General features: G+C 42.1%; 1 protein-coding gene across 1 annotated transcript in view; it reads left to right on the top strand.

Annotated features, from left to right (window-relative positions):
• LOC127312849 (uncharacterized) overlaps positions 1-26,550 on the top strand; it is a 41,095-nt gene that overhangs the window by 13,787 nt on the left and 758 nt on the right. The window lies entirely within an intron of this gene.

The raw sequence follows: 26,550 nt of genomic DNA, 5'->3' as shown, positions 1-26,550 counted from the left end.
GATAGAGCAGTTCTAACATAATTATTCTTGATGGAACAAGGGATAGTAGGTATACCTGGGTCTCCCAGCTTCTTTGGAACCTTACCATTGAAAGAGTAATTAGCAAGCATAGTTGAAATCTCCTCATTAGGAATTTTCCTTTTGTTAGAGACAATATCTTTCATATACTTTGAATAAGGAGGCAATTTAATAGCATCAGTCAAAGGGATTTGCAGGAACAAAGGTTTCATCCAATCAAAAAATTTATTATAGTGTTCTTCTTCATTAGATTTTAATTTCTTAGCAGGAAAAGGCATTTGCTTTTGAACCCAAGGTTCTCTTTCATTACCATGTTTCTTAGCAATAAAATCTTCTTTAGTATACTTTTTATTTTTAGCATGCTTTTCAGGTTCATCTTCAACCTCTTCTTTATCAGAAGCATCATTCTTATCATTATCGTTATCATGTTCATTACCACTTTTAGTTTCAGCATCAGAAATAGAAATACTATTAGGATCATTAACAGGCTCGGAGGATTCTACAACAGTTTTCTGTTTCTTCTTCTTTTTCTTAGAAGGAGCACTAGTTTCTTTAGTTCGTTGAGAATCTTGTTCAACTCTTTTGGGATGCCCCTCAGGATATAGAGGATCCTGAGTAGAAACACCGCATCTAGTTGTTACTTCATAAGCATGTTTTTCTTTAGAAGTATTTTTTAACAAGTCATTTTGCACTTTAGTAAGTTGATCAATTTGAGTTTGAACCATATGGAAATGTTTAACAAGCATCTTAACATCATTGGAGGTTCTCTCCACAATATCATGCAATTTACTAATAGCTTGAGAATTTTCCATTAAATGATTCTCTACTCTCATATTAAAGTTATCTTGCTTAACAACATAATTATCAAATTCATCTAAACATTGATCAGGAGGTTTTGAATAAGGAATATCTTCCCTACTAAAGCGTTGAAGAGAGTGTACCTCAATCATAGATGAAGGGGGAGTTATCTTACATAAATCTTCTATGGGAGGTAAATTCTTCACATCTTCAGATTTAATACCTTTCTCCTTAAAAGATTTCTTGGCTTCCCTCATATCTTCATCACTTAATTTAATCATACCCCTCTTCTTCAATATTGACGTTGGGGTTGGTTCAGGTGTAGTCCAATCATCATGATTTTGGCTTATTCTAGCCATTAATTCTTCAGCATCGTCTGGAGTTCTTTTCCTGAAAACACAACCAGCACAACTATCCAGGTATGCCCTAGACTCAATGGTTAGTCCACTATAAAATATATCAAGTAGATCATGCTTTTCCAAATCATGCCCAGGCCGAGCTCTGATAAGAGAGCAAAACCTTGCCCAAGCTTCAGGCAATTTCTCTCCATCTTCCTGGTCAAAACTATAAATTTTCTGCAAAGCAATGTGTTGAGCACTAGCGGGAAAATACTTCCGAAAGAAAACATCAAGCAAACCACTTGGACTATCAATAGAATCAGGAGGCAAACTATTATACCAAGTTTTAGCATCATCCTTTAATGAGAAAGGAAAAATTTTAGCAACAAAATAAGTACGCTTCTTAATATCATCAGAAAACAAGCTACTCAAAGTAGAAAGCTCGTTCATGTGTTCTACAACACTTTCTTTTTCAGTGCCACAAAAAGGTGTTTTCTCAACAATTGATATATGAGATAAATCAAGAGAAAAATCATAATCCTTATCCTTAATGTTTATAGGAGATGTGGCAAATTTAGGATCAGGAGACAGTTTATATCTAACAGCACGTTGTGCAAGAAGCTTTTTAATGTTACTTACACTAGTAGTAGCATTACATTTATCAATAAAATCATCATAAAGTTCCACATAATCTTCATCAAAATCATCACTAGAGTGTTCAACAGACTCAGGTGAATTAACAGGTGTAACAGTATTTTCATTAGGAATTTCAGTATTTTCAATTTGTCTAGACCTAGCAATTGTAGCATCTAGAAAAGAACCTAACGAACCATTATCATCAAGCACAGCAGAAGCATCATCAAGATTACAAGAGGAATTTTCAGATTCAGCAGAAGTACCAGCATGTGAAGCTTGTGGTGGTGAAACAAGTTGACTTATCACGGATGGTGAATCAAGAGCAGCAGAGGTACTCAGAGTTGTACCTTTTCTTGTAGTGGATGGTAATATGGCGACTTTAGCATCGCGAGGTTTACCCATGATGGAGGATTTGCAGCGAACAATATCAATCCAGGTGAACTTGCAAATAAAGCTATGCTCCCCGGCAACGGCGCCTGAAAATAGTCTTGATGACCCACAAGTATAGGGGATCGCAACAGTCTTCGAGGGAAGTAAAACCCAATTTATTGATTCGACACAAGGGGAGCCAAAGAATATTTGTAAGCCTTAACAGCGGAGTTGTCAATTCAGCTGCACCTGGAAACAGACTTGCTCGCAAGAGTTTATCAGTAGCAACAGTTTTATAGCAGTAGCAGTAGTGAAATATAAGCAGCAGTGTAATAAAGACAGCAGTAGTGATTATAGTAAACAGCAGGATTAAAATACTGTAGGCACATGGATGGATGAACGGGCGCTGCATGGATAAGAGAACTCATGTAACAATCAAGGTAGGGCATTTGCAGATAGTAATAAAACAGTATCCAAGTACTAAATAACCATAGGCATGTATTCCGTATATAGTCGTACGTGCTCGCAATGAGAAACTTGCACAACATCTATTGTCCTACCAGCCGGTGGCAGCCGGGCCTCTAGGGAATCTACTGGTAATTAAGGTACTCCTTTTAATAGAGCACCGGAGCAAAGCATTAACACTCCGTGAACACATGTGATCCTCATATCACAGCCTTCCCCTCCGGTTGTCCCAATTTCTGTCACTTTGGGGCCTCGGGTTCCGGACAGCAATATGTGTATACAACTTGCAGGTAAGATCATAAAACAATGAATATCATCATGAATCAATAACATGTTCAGATCTGGAATCATGGCACTCGGGCCCTAGTGACAAGCATTAAGCATAACAAGTTGCAACAATATCATAAAAGTACCAACAACGGATACTAGGCACTATGCCCTAACACTCTTATGCTATTACATGAACAATCTCATCCAATGCCTACCATCCCCTTCAGCCTGCAGCGGGGGAATTACTCACACATGGATGGGGGAAACATGGCTGGTTGATGGAGAGGCGTCGGTGGTGATAATGGCGATGATCTCCTCCAATTCCCCGTCCCGACGGAGTGCCAGAACGGAGTTTCTGGTCCCGAGATGAAGTTTCGCGATGGCGGCGGAGTTCTGGATGTCTTCTGGCAATTTCGTCGAACCCCCGTGCGTTTTTAGGTCGAAACACTTAAGTAGTCCAGAGGGGAGCGTCGGGGGAGGCACGAGGGCCCCACCCCATAGGCCGGCGCGGGCCCAATGCTGGCCGCACCGCCCTATGGTGAGGGTGCCTCGTGGCCCCACTTCATCTCGTCTTCTGGCTCCGTCAATCTTCTATGAAAATAGGCCCATTGCGATTATTTCCGGGGATTTTCCTGAAAGTTGAGTTTCTGCACAAAAATAGGACACCAGGGCAATTCTGCTGAAAACAGCGTTAGTCCGTGTTAGTTGTATCCAAAATACACAAATTAGAGACGAAACAATAGCAAAAGTGTTCGGGAAAGTAGATACGTTTTGGACGTATCACCCTTCCGAACGGGAGACTCCTAGGTTACGCGACTTGATGTGGAAATTGAATCTAGTGACATAAAATAAATGCTTAGGAGGAGGTGGAGTTTTTGCTCACCCTCAGCTGTAAAGGAAGTAGTCGAACAACAGAGTGTCGAGGTCGGCGGCCGTAGAAAAGTAGTCAAGAAGCGGGGGATCCATGACGGTGACTTCCTGGACGGCGACGGGATCGGATCTAGCGATGTGGTCACGACGGGGCCTAGTGTACATAATGAACAAAGTTTAGCAGTCAATTACTATTCTTAAACAATTTCACATGTGTGCCAAGCAGCTAAACAACCACAAATTCAATCAAAACAAATTCACATGTTCTAGTGCGCATATTATGTTTGCCATTTTCCTCATGTAAAATTACCATTTCTATTTCACACAGCTACCTCTCCAACAATTACTAAATTGAAGAAAAGAAAAAAAGGGAAGAAAAGCTCTTACCGGGGGCATGCTGCGACCTGCCATGGTGGCGTGCTGCGAGCGGGAGGTGCTGCTCCTGCGGAACCCATCGGCTAGGCGTGCTCCTCGTCGGAAAACCGAGGCGGGGAAGCGAGGCAGGGAGCTTCTCGTCGGGATCCGAGGCGGGACTCGTGATTTGCGCCGGCAGCGGCGGCTCGGGGTGAGGGTGGCGGTGCGGGAAGAGTGGGGACTCGCGGTGAGGGTGGGGTCTCGCAGTGAGGGTGGGGGATGGCGGAGGCGGCGCAGGTCCACAGCGGCGCAGGGGGAGGCGAGCGACGGTGGGGTCAGGTGCGGGGTGAGGGTTTAAGGGTGATGCTGGGCGAGGCAAGGGCGTGGGCCTTCTTGGCCCACCCGAAAACCGCGCTATGCCGACAGCCGCCCTCTGCCGACGGCAATGCCGTCGGCCCAGCTAGGCACAATTGTTTTTATATTTTTTCATTTATTCTTTCACTATTATTTTTTCCTTTTTTTCTCCTCTTTAAACATATTTATTCCATTTCATTTTCTTCCACCTCTTTTTGATTTCTTTGGTATAATATGTTTCTATATATATATATATATCATATGGTCTATAATATACATATAGTAATATATTACTATTATAATATGTATGCTACTATACTATACGGAAAAGGGTTTTTTGACTATATTATACTAAAATATATTACTATAGGTCCACATGCAAGTTTTTGAGTGATTCCGGCGCTCCGGTGCTCGGTTTCCGGCGAAACCCTAAACCGGGGGCTCCGCGGATCAACCCCTTTGATCGACCTCCAACGACAGTTGAACACTGGACTTTTATCTTTATTTTTGTTTGCTTAGGGCATATCTACATGGGAAACCAAGGTTGAGCCCAAGATTCCACAAGTTTTCCCTCCGGTTGAACCGTAGCGGGAGTTTCCACCTACAGGTGCAGAACCTTTCTAAGTGTTATCGCATGCATGTGAACAGGCTCGCACCCCGGAGCTAGATATTGCCTATCTAAACCTTCCACCACACCTGTACACATATGCTAGGGCCTCATGCAAGTTTTTGAGGGATCTTGGCGCTCCGACGGTCTTTTTGCAACGAAACCTTAGTCCGGGGGCCCCGCGGATCAACCCCTTTGACCGGCCTCGAGCTGACGTGCGATAGTAGCTTCCTTGTGACGGTAAAGCACTCGTCCGTTGGGAACCCCAAGAGGAAGGTGTGATGCGTACAGCAGCAAGTTTTCCCTCAGTAAGAAACCAAGGTTTATCGAACTAGTAGGAGATGAAGGCCACGTGAAGGTTGTTGGTGAAGGAGTGTAGTGCGGCGCAACACCAGGGATTCCGGCGCCAACGTGGAACCTGCACAACACAATCAAAATACTTTGCCCCAACTTAACAGTGAGGTTGTCAATCTCACCGGCTTGCTGTAAACAAAGGATTAAACGTATGGTGTGGAGAATGATGTTTGTTTGCAAAGAACAGCAGAGAACAATGATTGCAGTAGATTGTATTTCAGATGTAAAAGAATGGACCGGGGTCCACAGTTCACTAGTGGTGTCTCTCCAATAAGATGAATAGCATGTTGGGTGAACAAATTACAGTTGGGCAATTGACAAATAGAGAGGGCATAACAATGCACATACATATCATGATGACTAATATGAGATTTACTTAGGGCATTACGACAAAGAACATAGACCGCTATCCAGCATGCATCTATGCCTAAAAAGTCCACCTTCGGGTTAGCATCCGCACCCTTCCAAAGATTAAGTTGCAAACAACAGACAATTGCATTAAGTACTGTGCGTAATGTAAACAATACAAATATCCTAAGACAAAGCATTGTTGTTTTATCCCTAGTGGCAACAAGCACATCCACAACCTTAGAACTTTCTCACATCGTCCTGCATTCAATGGAGGCATGAACCCACTATCGAGCATAAATACTCCCTCTTGGAGTTACAAGTATCAACTTGGCCAGAGCCTCTACTAGCAACGGAGAGCATGCAAGATCATAAACAACACATATATGATAGATCAATAATCAACTTGACATAGTATTCCATATTGATCGGATCCCACCAAACACAACATGTAGCATTACAAATAGATGATCTTGATCATGATAGGCAGCTCACAAGATCTAAACGTGATAGCACAAGAGGAGAAGACAACCATCTAGCTACTGCTATGGACCCATAGTCCAAGGATGAACTACTCACGCATCAATCCGGAGGCGGGCATGGTGATGTAGAGCCCTCCGGTGATGATTCCCCTCTCCGGCAGGGTGCCGGAGGCGATCTCCTGAATCCCCCGAGATGGGATTGGCGGCGGCGGCGTCTCCGTAACTTTTCTCGTATCGTGGCTCTCGGTACTAGGGTTTTCGCGACGGAGAGTTTAAGTAGGCGAAGGGGCAGAGTCGGGAGAGGCACGAGGGCCCCACCCCACAGGCCGGCGCGGGCCCCTTCCTGGCGCGACGCCTGGTGGGGTCGCCACCTCGTGGCCCCACTTCGTATCTCCTTCGGTCTTCTGGAAAGCTCCGTGGAAAATAAGACCGTGGGCTTTTATTTCGTCCAATTCCGAGAATATTTCCTATGTAGGATTTCTGAAACCAAAAACAGCAGAAAACAGGAACTGGCGCTTCGGCATCTTGTTAATAGGTTAGTGCCGGAAAATGCATCAAAATGATATAAAGTGTATATAAAACATGTGAGTATTGTCATAAAACTAGCATGGAACATAAGAAATTATAGATACGTTTGAGACGTATCAAGCATCCCCAAGCTTAGTTCCTACTCGCCCTCGAGTAGGTAAACGATAACAAGGATAATTTCTGAAGTGACATGCTACTATCATAATCTTGATCAATACTATTGTAAAGCATATGAGATGAATGAAGTGATTCAAAGCAATGGTAAAGAGAATGACTAAACAACTGAATCATATAGCAAAGACTTTTCATGAATAGTACTTTCAAGACAAGCATCAATAAGTCTTGCATAAGAGTTAACTCGTAAAGCAATAAATTCTTGATAGAAGGTTTGAAACAACACAAAGGAAGATATAAGTTTCAGCAGTTGCTTTCAACTTCAACATGTATATCTCATGGATAATTGTCAACACAAAGTAATATGATGAGTGCAAATAAGCAAGTATGTAGGAATCAATGCACACAGTTGACACAAGTGTTTGCTTCTAAGATGGAAAGAAGTAGGTAAACTGACTCAACATAAAGTAAAAGAAAGGCCCTTCGCAGAGGGAAGCAGGGATTACTCATGTGCTAGAGCTTCTATTTTGAAAACATGGAAACAATTTTGTCAACGGTAGTAATAATTCATATGTGTTATGCATAAGACATCCTATAAGTTGCAAGCCTCATGCATCGAATACCAATAGTGCTCACACCTTGTCCTAATTAGCTCGGATTTCCATGGATTATCATTGCATTACATATGTTTCAACCAAGTGTCACAAAGGGGTACCTCTATATCACCTGTACAAAGGTCCAAGGAGATAGATCGCATTTGATTTCTCGTTTTTGATAGATCTCAACTTGAGGACATCCATACAGGGACAACATAGAAAACAGATAATGGACTCCTCTTTAATGCATAAGCATTCAACAACAGATAATATTCTCATAAGAGATTGAGGATTAATGTGCAAACTGAAACTTCCACCATGATACATGGCTTTGGTTAGCGGCCCAAAGTTCTTCTCTAACAATATGCATACTCAAACCATTCAACTCATGGCAAATCACCCTTACTTCAGACAAGACGAACATGCATAGCAACTCACATGATATTCAACAAAATAACAGTTGATGGCGTCCCCAGAAACATGGTTACCGCTCAACAAGCAACTTATAAGAAATAAGATACATAAGCGACATATTCATTACCACAATAGTTTTTAGGCTACTTTCCCATGAGCTATGTATTGCAAAGACAAGGAATGAAATTTTTAAAGGTAGCACGCAAGCAATTTACTTTGGAATGGCAGAGAAATACCACATAGTAGGTAGTTATGGTGGACACAAATGGCATAAGTTTTGGCTCAAGGTTTTGGATGCACGAGAAGCATTCCCTCTCAGTACAAGGCTTTGGCTAGCAAGGTTGTTTGAAGCAAACACAAGTATGAACCGGTACAGCAAAACTTACATAAGAACATATTGCAAGCATTATAAGACTCTACACTGTCTTCCTTGTTGTTCAAACACCTTTACCAGAAAATATCTAGACTTTAGAGAGACCAATCATGCAAACCAAATTTCAACAAGCTCTACCGTAATTCTCCACTAATAGGTTCAAACTACATGATGCAAGAGCTTAAACATGATCTATTTGAGAGCTCAAAACAATTGCCAAGTATCAAATTATTCAAGATAATATACCAATTACCACATGAAGCATTTTCTGTTTCCAACCAAATAGCAATAAACGAAGCGGTTTCAACCTTCGCCATGAACATTAAAGGTAAAGCTAAGAACACCAGTGTTCATATGAAACAGCGGAGCGTGTCTTTCTCCCATACAATGAATGCTAGGATCCGAATTTATTCAAACAAAAACAAAAATAAAAGCATACAGACGCTCCAAGTAAAGCACATAAGATGTGACGGAATAAAAATATAGTTTCACTAGAGGTGACCTGATAAGTTGTCGATGAAGAAGGGGATGCCTTGGGCATCCCCAAGCTTAGATGCTTGAGTCTTCTTGAAATATGCAGGGATGAACCACGGGGGCATCCCCAAGCTTAGACTTTTCACTCTTCTTGATCGTATTATATCATCCTCCTCTCTTGACCCTTGAAAACTTCCTCCACACCAAACTCAAAACAATCTCATTAGAGGGTTAGTGCATAATCAAAAATTCACATGTTCAGAGAGGACACAATCATTCCTAACACTTCTGGGCATTACCCAAAGCTACTGAAAGTTAATGGAGCAAAGAAATCCATTCAACACAGTAAAAGAGGCAATGTGAAATAAAAGGCAGAATCTGTCAAAACAGAACAGTCCGTAAAGACGAATTTTTTCGAGGCACTTAACAGGCTCAGATGAAAAAGCTCAAATTGAATGAAAGTTGCATACATATCTGAGGATTACTCACGATTTTTTTTCAGAATTTTTAGATTCTTCTACAGAGAGAACAGCTCAGATTCGTGACAGCTAAAAATCTGTTTCTGCGCAGAAATCCAAATCTAGTATCAACCTTACTATCAAAGACTTTACTTGGCACAACAATGCAATAAAGTAAAGATAAGGAGAGGTTGCTACAGTAGTAACAACTTCCAAGACACAAATATAAAACAAAAAATTGCAGAAATAAAATAATGGGTTGTCTCCCATAAGCGCTTTTCTTTAACGCCTTTCAGCTAGGCGCAGAAAGTGTAAATCAAGTAACATCAAGAGAAGAAGCATCAACATCATAATTTGTTCTAATAATAGAATCAAAAGGCAACTTCATTCTCTTTCTAGGGAAGTGTTCCATACCTTTCTTCAGAGGGAATTGATATTTAATATTTCCTTCTTTCATATCAATAATAGCACCAACAGTTCGAAGAAAGGGTCTTCCCAAAATAATAGGACAAGATGCATTGCATTCAATGTCCAAAACAACAAAATCAACGGGGACAAGGTTATTGTTAACCGTAATGTGAACATTATCAATCCTCCCCAAAGGTTTCTTTATAGAATTATCAGCAAGATTAACATCCAAATAACAATTTTTCAATGGTGGCAAGTTAAGCATATCATAAAGTTTCTTAGGCATAACAGAAATACTTGCACCAAGATCACATAAAGCATTACAATCAAAATCATTAACCTTCATCTTAATGATGGGCTCCCAACCATCTTCCAACTTCCTAGGAATAGAAGTTTCAAGTTTTAATTTCTCTTCTCTAGCTTTAATGAGAGCATTTGTAATATGTTTTGTAAAGGCCAAGTTTATAGTACTAGCATTAGGACTTCTAGCAAGTTTTTGCAAGAACTTAATAACTTCAGAGATATATCAATTATCAAAATCAAAACCATTATGATCTAAAGCAATGGGATCATTGTCCCCAATACTCTGAAAAATTTCAGCACTCTTATCACAAACAGTTTCAGCAGTTTCAGGCAATTTTGCATGCTTTGTATTAGGAGTAGAAACATTGCCAACACCAATTATTTTACCATTGATAGTAGGAGGTTTAGCAACATGTGAAGCATTAACATTACTAGTGGTGGTGATAGTCCAAACTTTAGCTACATTATTCTTCTTAGCTAGTTTTTCTTCCCTTTCCCACCTAGCATGCAATTCAGCCATCATTCTAATATTTTCATTAATTCGAACTTGGATAGCGTTTGCTGTAGTAACAATTTTGTTATCATTATCCTCAGGTTTAGCAGCCATTTTATTAATTAAAGAAGATTGTGACTCAGACATGTATGAGATTCGGTTTTCAGCATTTGAAAGCTTAGTTTGCAAACCAGAAATTTCCATATTCAAATTTTCAAGTTGATTCCCTATATTCTTCAACAAGGCAGATTGTTCATTCATAGTTTTAGTAAACAATTGATTTTGCTCATGCTGTGATTGCATAAATCTCTTAGTAGCTCTTTCAATTTCTAGCATCTTTTCCTCATTAGGCAAAACAGATCTACCATAAGAATTACCACTATTAGAATGATATGGCCTATAGTTGTTACCAAAATTATTCCTATAAGCATTGTTGTTGAAATTATTATTTTTAATGAAGTTCACATCAACATGCTCTTCTTGAGCAACCAATGAAGCTAAAGGAACATTATTAGGATCAACATTAGATCTACCATTAACAAGCATAGACATAATAACATCAATCTTATCACTCAAGGAGGAGGTTTCTTCAACAGAAGTTACCTTCTTACCTTGTGGAGTCCTTTCAGTGTGCCATTCAGAGTAGTTGATCATCATATCATCAAGAAGTTTTGTTGCAGCACCCAAAGTGATAGACATAAAAGTACCTCCAGCAGCTGAATCCAATAGGTTCCTTGAAGAAAAATTCAATCCTGCATAAAAAGTTTGGATGATCATCCAAGTAGTCAGTCCATGGGTAGGGCAATTCTTTACCAAAGATTTCATTCTTTCCCATGCTTGGGCAACATGTTCATTATCCAATTGCTTAAAATTCATAATGCTACTTCTCAAAGATATAATTTTAGCAGGAGGATAATATCTTCCAATGAAAGCATCTTTACATTTAGTCCATGAATCAATACTATTCTTAGGCAAAGATAGCAACAAATCTTTAGCTCTTCCTCTTGAGGAGAAAGGAAACAATTTCAGTTTTATAATATCCCCATCTACATCCTTATACTTTTGCATTTCACAAAGTTCAACAAAATTATTAAGATGGGCAGCAGCATCATCAGTACTAACACCAGAAAATTGCTCTCTCATAACAAGATTTAGTAAAGCAGGTTTAATTTCATAAAATTCTGCTGTAGTAGCAGGTGGAGCAATAGGAGTGCATATAAAATCATTATTATTGGTGCTAGTGAAATCACACAACTTAGTGTTCTCAGGAGTATTCATTTTAACAGTAATAAAAATAAGTAAAGCAAACTGAATTAAATAAAGTAAATGCAAGTAACTAATTTTTTTATGTTCTTGATATAAAGAAAGCAAACAAGACAGAAAATAAAATAAAGTAAAGCAAGACAATAAACAAAGTAAAGAGATTGGATGTGAGAGACTCCCCTTGCAGCGTGTCTTGATCTCCCCGGCAACGGCGCTTAAAATATAGTCACGACGTGCGATAGTAGCTTCCTTGTGACGCTAAAGCACTCGTCCGTTGGGAACCCCAAGAGGAAGGTGTGATGCGTACAGCAGCAAGTTTTCCCTCAGTAAGAAACCAAGGTTTATCGAACCAGTAGGAGATGAAGGTGATACGTCTCCGACGTATCGATAATTTCTTATGTTCCATGCCACATTATTGATGTTATCTACATGTTTTATGCACACTTTATGTCATATTCGTGCATTTTCTGGAACTTACCTATTAACAAGATGCCGAAGTGCCAGTTCCTGTTTTCTGCTGTTTTTGGTTTCAGAAATCCTAGTAACGAAATATTCTCGGAATCGGACGAAATCAACGCCCAAGTTCCTATTTTCACCGGATGCATCCAGAACACCCGGGAAGGACCAGAGGGGGGGCACTGGGCCCCCAGACCATAGGCCGGCGCGGCCCAGGCCTTGGCCGCGCCGCCCTATGGTGTCGTCGCCCCTTCGACCCTCCTGCGCCGCCTCTTCGCCTATTTAAAGCCCCTGGATCGAAAACCCTGATGCGTTCGACGAAACCCACAGAAACCTTCCAGAGCCGCCGCCATCGCGACGCCAAGATCTGGGGGACAGGAGTCTCTGTTCCAGCACGCTGCCGGAGCGGGGAAGTGCCCCCGGAAGGCTTCTCCATCGACACCGCTGCCATCTCCACCGCCATCTTCATCACCGCTGCTGCTCCCATGAGGAGGGAGTAGTTCTCCATCGAGGCTCGGGGCTGTACCGGTAGCTATGTGGTTCATCTCTCCCATGTACCTCAATACAATAATCTCAAGAGCTGCTTTACATGATTGAGATTCATATGAGTTTGTATCACAATTTATCTATGTGCTACTCTAGCAATGTTATTAAAGTAGTTCTATTCCTCCTGCACGATGTAATGGTGACAGTGTGTGCATCTGTGTTCGTACTTGGTTTATGCTATGATCATGATCTCTCGTAGATTATGAAGTTAACTATTGCTATGATAGTATTGATGTGATCTATTCCTCCTACATATGCATGAAGGTGACAGTGTGCATGCTATGTTAGTACTTGGTTTAGTCTTTTGATCTATCTTACACTATAAGGTTACTTAAATATGAACAAATTGTGGAGCTTGTTAACTCCGGCATTGAGGGTTCGTGTAATCCTACGCAATGCGTTCATCATCCAACAAGAGTGTAGAGTATGCATTTATCTGTTCTGTTATGTGATCAATGTTGAGAGTGTCCACTAGTGAAAGTCTAATCCCTAGGCCTTGTTCCTAAATACTGCTATCGCTGCTTGTTTACTGTTTTACTGCGTTACTACTGCTGCAATACTACCACCATCAACTACACGCCAGCAAGCTATTTTCTGGCACCGTTGCTACTGCTTATATATATTCATACCACCTGTATTTCACTATCTCTTCGCCGAACTAGTGCACCTATTAGGTGTGTTGGGGACACAAGAGACTTCTTGCTTTGTGGTTGCAGGGTTGCATGAGAGGGATATCTTTGACCTCTTCCTCCCTGAGTTCGATAAACCTTGGGTGATCCACTTAAGGGAAAACTTGCTGCTGTTCTACAAACCTCTGCTCTTGGAGGCCCAACACTGTCTACAGGAAAAGGAGGGGGAAGTAGACATCAAGCTATTTTCTGGCGCCGTTGCCGGGGAGGAAAGGTAAAAGGTACTCACACTCCGGATCTCGGCTACTAAGCTATTTTTGGCATTGTAAGTACTCAAAGCTATTTCCTTTAGATCCTGCAATTGCATCTTTTTGTTTCTTGTTACACTAGTTTGGCATAATGGACAACAATGAGCTTTTTACTCTATTTCCTGATTTAAGACATGGATGGTTTGATCCGAAAATTAAAAAACCCATGGAACATGTTAGTATGAACGCTTTGAACACCATTGTTGATAATAATATAGAAAGTTCTAAGCTTGGGGAAGCTGGTTTTCATGATCTTTTTAGTCCCCCAAGCATTGAGGAGAAAATTTTCTTTGATGATACTTTGCCTCCTATTTATGATGATTATAATGATAGTAGTCTTTTGTTACCACCTGTTATGGAGGATGAATTTGATTATGATTACAATATGCCTCCTATATTTGATGATGAGAATAATAATGATAGCTACTTTGTTGAATTTGCTCCCACTATTACTAATAAAATTGATTATGCCTATGTGGAGAGTAATAATTTTATGCATGAGACTCATGATAAGAATGCTTTATGTGATAGTTATATTGTTGAGTTTGCTCATGATGCTACTGAAAGTTATTATGAGAGAGGAAAATATGGTTGTAGAAATTTTCATGTTACTAAAACACCTCTCTATGTGCTGAAATTTTTGAAGCTATACTTGTTTTATCTTCCTATGCTTGTTACTTTGCTCTTCATGAACTTATTTATTTACAAGATTCCCATGCATAGGAAGCATGTTAGACTTAAATGTGTTATGGATTTGCCTCTTGATGCTCTCTTTTGCTTCGAATACTATTTCTTGCGAGTGCATCATTAAAACTGCTGAGCCCATCTTAATGGCTATAAAGAAAAGAACTTCTTGGGAGATAACCCATGTGTTATTTTGCTAAAGTACTTTGTTTTATATTTGTGTCTTGGAAGTTGTTTACTACTGTAGCAACCTCTCCTTATCTTAGTTTAGTGTTTTGTTGTGCCAAGTAAAGTCTTTGATAGTAAAGTAAGTACTAGATTTGGATTACTGCGCAGTTCCAGATTTCTTTGCTGTCACGAATCTGGGTCTACCTCCCTGTAGGTAGCTCAGAAAATTAAGCCAATTTACGTGCATGATTCTCAGATATGTACGCAACTTTCATTCAATTTGAGCATTTTCATTTGAGCAAGTCTGGTGCCATTTTAAAATTCGTCAATACGAACTGTTCTGTTTTGATAGATTCTGCCTTTTATTTCGCATTGCCTCTTTTGCTATGTTGGATGAATTTCTTTGATCTATTAATGTCCAGTAGCTTTATGCAATGTCCAAAAGTGTTAAGAATGATTGTGTCACCTCTGAATATGTTAATTTTTATTGTGCACTAACCCTCTAATGAGTTGTTTCGAGTTTGGTGTGGAGGAAGTTTTCAAGGATCAAGAGAGGAGTATGATATACTATGATCAAGAAGAGTGAAAGCTCTAAGCTTGGGGATGCCCCGGTGGTTCACCCGTGCATATTCTAAGAACACTCAAGCGTCTAAGCTTGGGGATGCCCAAGGCATCCCCTTCTTCATCGACAACATTATCAGGTTCCTCCCCTGAAACTATATTTTTATTCCATCACATCTTATGTGCTTTACTTGGAGCGTCGGTTTGTTTTTGTTTTTGTTTGTGTTTGAATAAATTGGATTACATCATGCTTGTGTGGGAGAGAGACACGCTCCGCTGTTGCATATGAACACATGTGTTCTTAGCTTTTAGTATTCATGGCGAAGTTTCTTCTTCGTTAAATTGTTATATGGTTGGAATTGGAAAATGATACATGTAGTAATTGCTATAAATGTTTTGGGTAATGTGATACTTGGCAATTGTTGTGCTCATGTTTAAGCTCTTGCATCATATACTTTGCACCCATTAATGAAGAAATACATAGAGCATGCTAAAATTTGGCTTGCATAATTGGTCTCTCTAAGGTCTAGATAATTTCTAGTATTGAGTTTGAACAACAAGGAAGACGGTGTGGAGTATTATAATGTTTACAACGTGTCTTTTATGTGAGTTTTGCTGCACCGGTTCATCCTTGTGTTTGTTTCAAAATAACCCTGCTAGTCTAAACCTTGTATCGAGAGGGAATACTTCTCATGCATCCAAATACTTGAGCCAACCACTATGCCAATTGTGTCCACCATACCTACCTACTACATGGTATTTCTCCGCCATTCCAAAGTAAATTGCTTGAGTGCTACCTTTAAACAATTCAAAATTTATCACCTCTGATTTGTGTCAATGTTTTATAGCTCATGAGGAAGTATGTGGTGTTTATCTTTCAATCTTGTTGGGCAACTTTCACCAATGGACTAGTGGCTTCATCCGCTTATCCAATAATTTTGCAAAAAGAGCTGGCAATGGGATTCCCAGTCCCAAATTAATTAACAAAAATAGACACTCCTCCATGGTATGTGATTGTTGGACGGCACCCGAAGGATTCGGTTAGCCATGGCTTGTGTAAGCAAAGGTTGGGAGGAGTGTCATCATAATAAAACTAAAATAAAAAGGCACTCCTTCATGGTATGAGATTGTTGGCAGGCACCCGAGGATTCGGTTAGCCATGGTTTGTGAAAGAAAGGTTGGAAGGAGTGCCACCCAAAATAAAATAAAATGGGAGCCGCTCTTTGAAGGTTTGTCTGGCAAGGGGGTTAGAGTACCCGCTACCATTCGTTGACAACAACATACACCTCTCAAAACTTCATTTTTATGCTCTCTTTACGTTTTCAAAATCAAAGCTCTAGCACAAATATAGCAATCGATGCTTTTCCTCTATGGAGGACCATTCTTTTACTTTCAATGTTGAGTCAGTTCACCTATTTCTTTCCACCTCAAGAAGCAAACACTTGTGTGAACTGTGCATTGATTCCTACATACTTGCATATTGCACTTATTATATTACTCTATGTTGACAATTATCCATGAGATATACATGTTACAAGTTGAAAGCAACCGCTGAAACTTAATCTTCCTTTGTGTTGCTTCAATACCTTTACTTTGAATTATTGCTTTATGAGTTAACTCTTATGCAAGACTTATTGATGCTTGTCTTGAAGTGCTATTCATGAAAAGTCTTTGCTTTATGATTCAGTTGTTTACTCATGTCATTACCATTGTCTTGGATTGCTGCATTCACTACATATGCTTTACAAATAGTATGATCAAGGTTATGATGGCATGTCACTCCAGAAATTATCTTTGTTATCGTTTTACCTGCTCGGGACGAGCAGAACTAAGCTTGGGGATGCTGATACGTCTCCGACGTATCGATAATTTCTTATGTTCCATGCCACATTATTGATGTTATCTACATGTTTTATGCACACTTTATGTCATATTCGTGCATTTTCTGGAACTAACCTATTAACAAGATGCCGAAGTGCCAGTTCCTGTTTTCTGCTGTTTTTGGTTTCAGAAATCCTAGTAACGAAATATTCTCGGAATCGGACGAAATCAACGCCCAAGTTCCTATTTTCACCGGATGCATCCAGAACACCCGGGAAGGACCAGAGGGGGGCACTGGGCCCCAGACCATAGGCCAGCGCGGCCCAGGCCCTGGCCGCGCCGCCCTATGGTGTCGTCGCCCCTTCGACCCTCCTGCGCCGCCTCTTCGCCTATTTAAAGCCCCTGGATCGAAAACCCTGATGCGTTCGACGAAACCCACAGAAACCTTCCAGAGCCGCCGCCATCGCGACGCCAAGATCTGGGGGACCGGAGTCTCTGTTCCGGCACGCTGCCGGAGCGGGGAAGTGCCCCCGGAAGACTTCTCCATCGACACCGCTGCCATCTCCACCGCCATCTTCATCACCGCTGCTGCTCCCATGAGGAGGGAGTAGTTCTCCATCGAGGCTCGGGGCTGTACCGGTAGCTATGTGGTTCATCTCTCCCATGTACCTCAATACAATAATCTCATGAGCTGCTTTACATGATTGAGATTCATATGAGTTTGTATCACAATTTATCTATGTGCTACTCTAGCAATGTTATTAAAGTAGTTCTATTCCTCCTGCACGATGTAATGGTGACAGTGTGTGCATCCGTGTTAGTACTTGGTTTATGCTATGATCATGATCTCTCGTAGATTATGAAGTTAACTATTGCTATGATAGTATTGATGTGATCTATTCCTCCTACATATGCATGAAGGTGACAGTGTGCATGCTATGTTAGTACTTGGTTCAGTCTTTTGATCTATCTTACACTATAAGGTTACTTAAATATGAACAAATTGTGGAGCTTGTTAACTCCGGCATTGAGGGTTCGTGTAATCCTACGCAATGCGTTCATCATCCAACAAGAGTGTAGAGTATGTATTTATCTGTTCTGTTATGTGATCAATGTTGAGAGTGTCCACTAGTGAAAGTCTAATCCCTAGGCCTTGTTCCTAAATACTGCTATCGCTGCTTGTTTACTGTTTTACTGCATTACTACTGCTGCAATACTACCACCATCAACTACACGCCAGCAAGCTATTTTCTGGCACCGTTGCTACTGCTTATATATATTCATACCACCTGTATTTCACTATCTCTTCGCCGAACTAGTGCACCTATTAGGTGTGTTGGGGACACAAGAGACTTCTTGCTTTGTGGTTGCAGGGTTGCATGAGAGGGATATCTTTGACCTCTTCCTCCCTGAGTTCGATAAACCTTGGGTGATCCACTTAAGGGAAAACTTGCTGCTGTTCTACAAACCTCTGCTCTTGGAGGCCCAACACTGTCTACAGGAAAAGGAGGGGGAAGTAGACATCAGAAGGCCACGTGAAGGTTGTTGGTGAAGGAGTGTAGTGCGGCGCAACACCAGGGATTCCGGCGCCAACGTGGAACATGCACAACACAATCAAAATACTTTGCCCCAACTTAACAGTGAGGTTGTCAATCTCACCGGCTTGCTGTAAACAAAGGATTAAACGTATGGTGTGGAGAATGATGTTTGTTTGCAAAGAACAGCAGAGAACAATGATTGCAGTAGATTGTATTTCAGATGTAAAAGAATGGACCGGGGTCCACAGTTCACTAGTGGTGTCTCTCCAATAAGATGAATAGCATGTTGGGTGAACAAATTACAGTTGGGCAATTGACAAATAGAGAGGGCATAACAATGCACATACATATCATGATGACTAATATGAGATTTACTTAGGGCATTACGACAAAGAACATAGACCGCTATCCAGCATGCATCTATGCCTAAAAAGTCCACCTTCGGGTTAGCATCCGCACCCCTTCTAGTATTAAGTTGCAAACAACAGACAATTGCATTAAGTACTGTGCGTAATGTAAACAATACAAATATCCTTAGACAAAGCATTGTTGTTTTATCCCTAGTGGCAACAGCACATCCACAACCTTAGAACTTTCTGTCACTGTCCCAGATTCAATGGAGGCATGAACCCACTATCGAGCATAAATACTCCCTCTTGGAGTTACAAGTATCAACTTGGCCAGAGCCTCTACTAGCAACGGAGAGCATGCAAGATCATAAACAACACATATATGATAGATCAATAATCAACTTGACATAGTATTCCATATTGATCGGATCCCACCAAACACAACATGTAGCATTACAAATAGATGATCTTGATCATGATAGGCAGCTCACAAGATCTAAACATGATAGCACAAGAGGAGAAGACAACCATCTAGCTACTGCTATGGACCCATAGTCCAAGGATGAACTACTCACGCATCAATCCGGAGGCGGGCATGGTGATGTAGAGCCCTCCGGTGATGATTCCCCTCTCCGGCAGGGTGCCGGAGGCGATCTCCTGAATCCCCCGAGATGGGATTGGCGGCGGCGGCGTCTCCGTAACTTTTCTCGTATCGTGGCTCTCGGTACTAGGGTTTTCGCGACGAAGAGTTTAAGTAGGCGAAGGGGCAGAGTCGGGAGAGGCACGAGGGTCCCACCCCACAGGCCAGCGCGGGCCCCTTCCTGGCCGCGCCGCCTGGTGGGGTCGCCACCTCGTGGCCCCACTTCGTATCTCCTTCGGTCTTCTGGAAAGCTCTGTGGAAAATAAGACCCTGGGCTTTTATTTCGTCCAATTCCGAGAATATTTCCTGTGTAGGATTTGTGAAACCAAAAACAGCAGAAAACAGGAACTGGCGCTTCGGCATCTTGTTAATAGGTTAGTGCCGGAAAATGCATCAAAATGATATAAAGTGTATATAAAACATGTGAGTATTGTCATAAAACTAGCATGGAACATAAGAAATTATAGATACGTTTGAGACGTATCAGTAGCTATGCATATACATCCAACCATTAGATCTTCTATAGGGAGCACACAAGGAGCACACGGTGTTAGACCATCTTGCTTGCATCCCTTTTTGAACAAGCGCTTCCGTTAGTTAACCATACCGTAACTCTTGCAAATACCAAAACAACAACCAGTCACGGGCACGGGTTGTACCATAGGACACTAGTAGAAAACCTCTCATCCATCTAAGCCTTTAGTACCGGTTCCCTTACGAACCGGTACTAAAGGGGGCATTAATACCGGTTCCGTGCGTGGGACATCAATACCGGTTGTTTGGGCCCGATTTCCAGGCGGTGGTGGGGCCAGGGTTGCATCTTTAGTACCGGTTCGTGTAAGGAACCGGTACTAAAGGGTCTGTGCCCTATATGAGCGCGCGGCAGCGCCCGAGCTCCCTGCATATCTCATTCTCACTTCTCCTCACATTTCCAAATATTTTGCACCTCTCACACTCCAATAATCTTTATTTTTCTCCACCATTTTAACAAGATTAACGGCATACATCTATCCAAGGGTTAGCAATATCATCCTTCCTTCCGGCGTTCCTAATTTAGCTCAGTTCTTTGGTAGTTTTAACTCGTACTATTTTTGTAGTGCAAGCAAGGTGTTCGATGAAATGCCTAAGTTAGTGATTTTATTTTTTTATATGCAATTTGAGCTGAAATTATGGTATGTTTTGTAGGTTTTAATTAGTATCATCCCCGTCCTTACCGCTGTCGATCGCCAGCGTCGTCCCCTAGCCGGCACGGTACCACCTCGGTGAGCCCCTCTTCTTTTATAAAAAACAATTAGTTTTATGTGATGAACTTGAATATTAATTAAGTTGGTCACTCATATATCCATGATGTTGTGATTTTAATGATTTTTGATATACATATAAAATGCAGATGAGTCGACAATGGATGTACGGTGACCGGTGCCATCCCGAGTTCATTATTGGCATGCATTATTTTCTCAACGTGGCTGAGGCAAACAGGTGGTCGAATGGTTTCATGTATTGTCCATGTAGTTCCTGTAAGAATATGAAGGATTACTCTACCTCGAAGACCCTTCACGTCCACCTGCTGGAGAATGGTTTCATGCCCAGCTATAATTGTTGGACCAAGCACGGAGAAAGAGGGGTTATATTGGAAGACAACGAAGAAGAAGAGGATAGTGACAACTATCCCTTATTCACTGAAGACGGTGGTAGTAGAATGGGGGAAGACGAAGCTGAAGAAGAGCCCATTTTCGATGAGCCGATTTTTGATGACCCGGATGACGATTTGGGTCGGGCCATTCTTGATGCGAAGATGAACTGCGGAAATGAAAAGGAGAGGTTGAAGTTGGAGAAAATGTTAGAGGATCACAACAAACTGTTGTACCCAAATTGCGAAAATGGTCAGAAAAAGCTGGGTACCACGCTGGAATTGCTGCAGTGGAAGGCAGAGAATGGTACTTCTGACAAGGGATTTGAAAAGTTGCTGAAAATAATAAAGAAGATGCTTCCAGGGGAGAACGTGTTGCCCTCTAGCACGTACGAAGCAAAGAAGGTTGTCTCGCCCTCTAGGATTAGAGGTGCAGAAGATACATGCATGCATCAATGATCGCATCCTCTACCGCGGGAGTACGAGAATTTGAATGCATGCCCGTATGTAGTGCATTGAGGTATAAGATCAGGCGAGATGACCCCGGCGTTGTTGAGGGTGAGTCCACCCCCATGAAGAGGGTTCCTGCGAAGGTGATGTGGTATGCTCCTATAATACCACGGTTGAAACGTTTGTTCCAGAACAAAGAGCATGCCAAGTTGTTGCGATGGCACAAAGAGGACCGTAAGAAAGATGTGATGCCGAGACACCCCGCTGACGGGTCGCAAAGTGGAGAAAAATCGACGAGAGAGTTCAAGTCATTTTCAGATGACGCAAGGAACTTAAGATTTGGTCTAAGTACGTATGGCTTTAATCCTTTCGGGGAGCAGAGCTCCAGTCATAGCACCTGGCCGTTGACTCTATGTATCTATAACCTTCCTCCTTGGTTGTGCATGAAGCGGAAGTTCATTATGATGCCGTGCTCATCCAGGGCCCGAAGCAACCCGGCAACGACATTGATGTGTACCTGAGGCCATTGGTTGAAGAACTTTTAGAGTTGTGGCGTGACGAAGGTGTACCTGTGTGGGATGAGCACGAACAAAAGGAATTTAACCTACGAGCGTTGTTATTTGTAACCATCAATGATTGGCCTACTCTTGGTAACATTTCAGGGTAGTCAAACAAGGGATACAATGCATGCACACACTGTTTAGGTGAGACTGATAGTAATTATTTGGGAAACAAGAATGTGTACCGGGGCATCGTCGATTTCTTCCAAAACAACATCACGTAAGAAAGAGAGGAAAGCATTTCGGAGGTGAGGCGGATAACCGAACGAAGCCTACCCGCCCTAATGGGGAAGTTATATATGATATGGTCAAGGATTTAAAAGTGATCTTTGGAAAGGGTCCCGGCGGACAATCTGTTCCGCATGATGTTGACGGACACGTACCCATGTGGAAGAAGAAGTCGATATTTTGGGAGCTACCCTACTGGAAATTCTTAGAGGTTCACTCTGCAATCGACGTGATGCACGTGACGAAAAATCTTTGCGTGAACTCGCTAAACTTCTTGAGCGTGTATGGGAAGACAAAAGATACACCGGATGCACGGCAGACCAGCAAAGTATCCACGAAGGAAACAACCTGAATCCAGAGAAGTATCAAGGTCCTGCCAACTATGCTCTTACCAAAGAGGAGAAGGAGATCTTTTTTGAAGTCCCGAGTAGCATCAAGGTCCCGTCTGGCTTCTCGTCGAATATAAAGGGAATAATAAACATGTCGGAGAAAAAGTTTCAAAACCTAAAGTCTCATGACTGCCACGTGATTATGACACAATTACTTCCGGTTGCATTGAGGGGGCTTCACGGAAAATGTTCGAGTACCCATTGTGAAGCTATGTGCGTTCCTCAATGCAATTTCTCATAAGGTGATCAATCCACTTACTCTACAAAATTTACAGAAGGATGTGGTCCAATGTCTAGTCAGCTTCGAGTTGGTGTTCCCACCATCCTTCTTCAATATTATGACACATCTCCTAGTTCACCCGGTCGAAGAGATTGGCGTTCTCGGTCCCGTATTTCTACACAACATGTTCCCCTTTGAGAGATTCATGGGAGTCTTAAAGAAGTACGTTCATAACCGTGCTAGGCCGTAAGGAAGCATCTCCAAGGGCTATGGAACAGAGGAGGTCATTGAGTTTTGTGTTGACTTTATTCTCGACCTTAAGCCGATCGGTGTTCCTGAATCGCGCTATGAGGGGAGACTGCGTGGAAAAGGCACGCTAGGAAAGAAATCAGCAACGTGTATGGACGGACATTCTTTCACTCAAGCACACTACACAGTTCTACATAATTCCATCTTGGTGGCTCCGTACAAAGAGGAACACAAGGAGATCTTACGCTCTAAATACCCGGAGCAACGTGAAGATTGGATTGATGGAGAACACATGAAGACTTTCGGCGGTTGGTTGCAAACACGTCTCATGAATGTCACCGATGACGAGCAGCTGTACTTGTTGGCCAAGCAACCATCTTCTACTATATCGACTTTTCAAGGGTACGAGATTAATGGGAACACATTTTACACTTTCGCCCAAGACAAAAAGAGCACCAACCAAAACAGTGGTGTCCGCTTTGATGCAGAAGATGGCAATGGGAACAAGGTCACATATTATGGGTACATAGAGGAGATATGGGAACTTGACTATGGACCTAATTTCAAGGTCCCTTTGTTCCGGTGTAAATGGTTCAACCTGAAAGACGGGGTACAGGTAGACCCGTAGTACGGAATGACTACAGTGGATTTCAAGAATCTAGGGTACGACACCGAACCATTTGTCCTAGCCAGTGAAGTGGCTCAGGTTTTTTATGTGAAGGATATGTCTAGCAAACCGAAAAAAAGAAAAGAAAGGCAAGAGGACACATCATACGATGAGCCAAAGCGGCACATAGTTCTTTCAGGAAAAATAAACATCGTGGGAGTAGAGGACAAGACAGACATGTCAGAAGATTATAATAAGTTTGACGATATTCCACCCTTCAAGGTAAAAATTGACCCAAGCATCATCTTAAACAATGAAGATTGTCCATGGTTGCGTCGCAGTAAGAAGAAAGGGAAACGGGCGAAGAAAACTCAGAAGACTAGGTAGCTACATATAGGGATCATAACTTGTGTATCTCAATATGGAAATCACTTTTGTGTAATGATGTTACTGTATGTAAGATATTAACAATGGAGATGGTTGGCTTGTTTTACTAGTTAAGTCACGGGCTTGCAGGGAAATTTTTCCGAGGCGGAACTTCCGAATATGCCATATATAGGGCATGTGCACCAAGGGCATATTCGAGAAGTTCCGCCACGGGAGATTTCCCAACCCTTTCCGCAACATTGTTAGAGGAGATGGAGTCTTCCACGGGCTTGCAGGAAAAAAATTCCGAGGCGGAACTTCCGAAGATGCCATATGGCGTGTGCACCAAGGGCATCTTCGACAAGTTCCGCCACGGGAGATTTCCCAACCCTTTCCCCAACATTGTTAGAGGAGATGGAGTCTTCCACGGGCTTGCAGGGAAATTTTTCCGAGGCGGAACTTCCGAAGATGCCATAGGGCGTGTGCACCAAGGGCATCTTCGACAAGTTCCGCCACGGGAGATTTCCCAACCCTTTCCTCCATCCATGGTGATGAAACTCTCCATCCATGTTGGCTTGTTGAGCTGCTTCCCATGGTGTATCGATGCTCCTTTTATAGGCAGAGCGTCCTTATCCTGCCGACAGCTTTAGTACCGGTTGCAGACACGAACCGGTACTAAAGGTTACCCACGCGTCCTTATCCCACCGACAGGGCGTCGTGCGCTACATACTTTATCTCATCGAGCAGGGCGTCCTTATCCTGACGACAGCTTTAGTACCGGTTGCACCCACCAACCGGTACTAAAGGTTACCCACGCGTCCTTATCCCACCGACAGGGCGTCGTGCGCTACATACTTTATCTCATCGAGCAGGGCGTCCTTATCCTGCCGACAGCTTTAGTACCGGTTGCAGACACGAACCGGTACTAAAGGTTACCCACGCGTTCTTATCCCACCGACAGTTTTGTTACATGACAGAAAAACCACCTTTAGTACCGGTTGCACCCACCAGCCGGTACTAAAGGTTTCCCGCCTATTTTCTTCCCGCGCTTTCCACCAGTTCCCGCCTCTGTCTTCCCGCCATTTTTTCACTATATATATGTAGGCTTGGCCTCCATTTACATATCACATCTAGACTCATATCTGCAAACCTCATCATTCTCTCCCATGGCTTCCATCGTATCTCTAACCCCCCGGGAGGCGGAGGCGCTTTGCGCCTCGAACTACCCCTGCCCGCCGGGCTACCGCGTCCCGACCGGCTGGTTGCTAAGCGTCGGAGGCGTACCGGTCCCTCCAGTCCCTCTAGGTGTGGCGCGCGAGATGGCCATCACGAACCACTACTACTTCGAGCTCACGCCAGAGCAGCGGAGGAATCCCCAGTGGCATCCCGACTACAGCCCGACTTGGGAAAGCTTCTTCATCAATCGGCGTGAGAGGGTGCTTGCCAGGCACGAGGAAGGCGGCCCGCCTCCTTCGAACTTCAACGAGGCCGGCCGTCGGCTGTGGTGGCACGGCCGAACTCTCCAGGGCGTCATGGCCTACCGTGGCCCCCGCCTGCGCTACCCTCAGTCCCAGCCCACGCGTGCTCACCCGCCGACGTTCGAGTACCGTGACCCCGATGCCAGCGACGATGATGACGACGACTATGACGACTACAGTGGCGACTACTACAGGGCTAGGCACGAGTATGACTGAATGACTCCAACAGTAGAATCTGGCTGTATCTTTAATTTTCAGTTAAGCTATGTACTTTTAATTCGAGCTCAATCGTAATAAAAATTTATTCCGGCCCTTTCTTTCCCGCCTTTTTTCTCCCACGCGCGGCGTCGTGGCGGGAAATTTTCCCACGCGAAAATGAACATAAAGGAAAAAGAAAAAGAAACAGAAAAGAAAAAGAAAAAGAAACAGAAAATAAGAAATAGAAATAGAAAATAAGAAATAGAAAAAGAAATAGAAAAGAAAAGAAAAGAAAAGAAAAAGAAAAGAAAAAGAAAAAGAAAAGAAAAAGAAACAGTAAATAAGAAATAGAAAAAGAAATAGAAAAATGAACATAAAGGAAAAAAGAAAAGAAAAGAAAAGAAAAGAAAAAGAAAAAGAAAATAAGAAATAGAAAAAGAAACAGAAAATAAAAAGAAAAAGAAACAGAAAAGAAAAAGAAAAAGAAAAAGAAAAGAAAAAGAAACAGTAAATAAGAAATAGAAAAAGAAATAGAAAAATGAACATAAAGGAAAAAAGAAAAGAAAAGAAAAAGAAACAGTAAATAAGAAATAGAAAATAAAAAATAGAAAAAGAAAAGAAACAGAAAAGAAAAAGAAAAAGAAACAGAAAAGAAAACAGCAAAAGAAAAGAAAACAGCAAAAGAAAAAGAAAACAAAAAAAATACATTTGGTACCGGTTGGTATCACCAACCGGTACGAAAGGCCTTTCGTACCGGTTGGTGGTACCAACCGGTACCAAAGGGTCT

The sequence above is a fragment of the Lolium perenne genome, chromosome 7 (genome assembly GCF_019359855.2).
Source record: "Lolium perenne isolate Kyuss_39 chromosome 7, Kyuss_2.0, whole genome shotgun sequence".
NCBI classification, from domain to species: Eukaryota; Viridiplantae; Streptophyta; class Magnoliopsida; order Poales; family Poaceae; genus Lolium; species Lolium perenne.
This window is presented reverse-complemented; position numbering and strand designations above follow the sequence as displayed.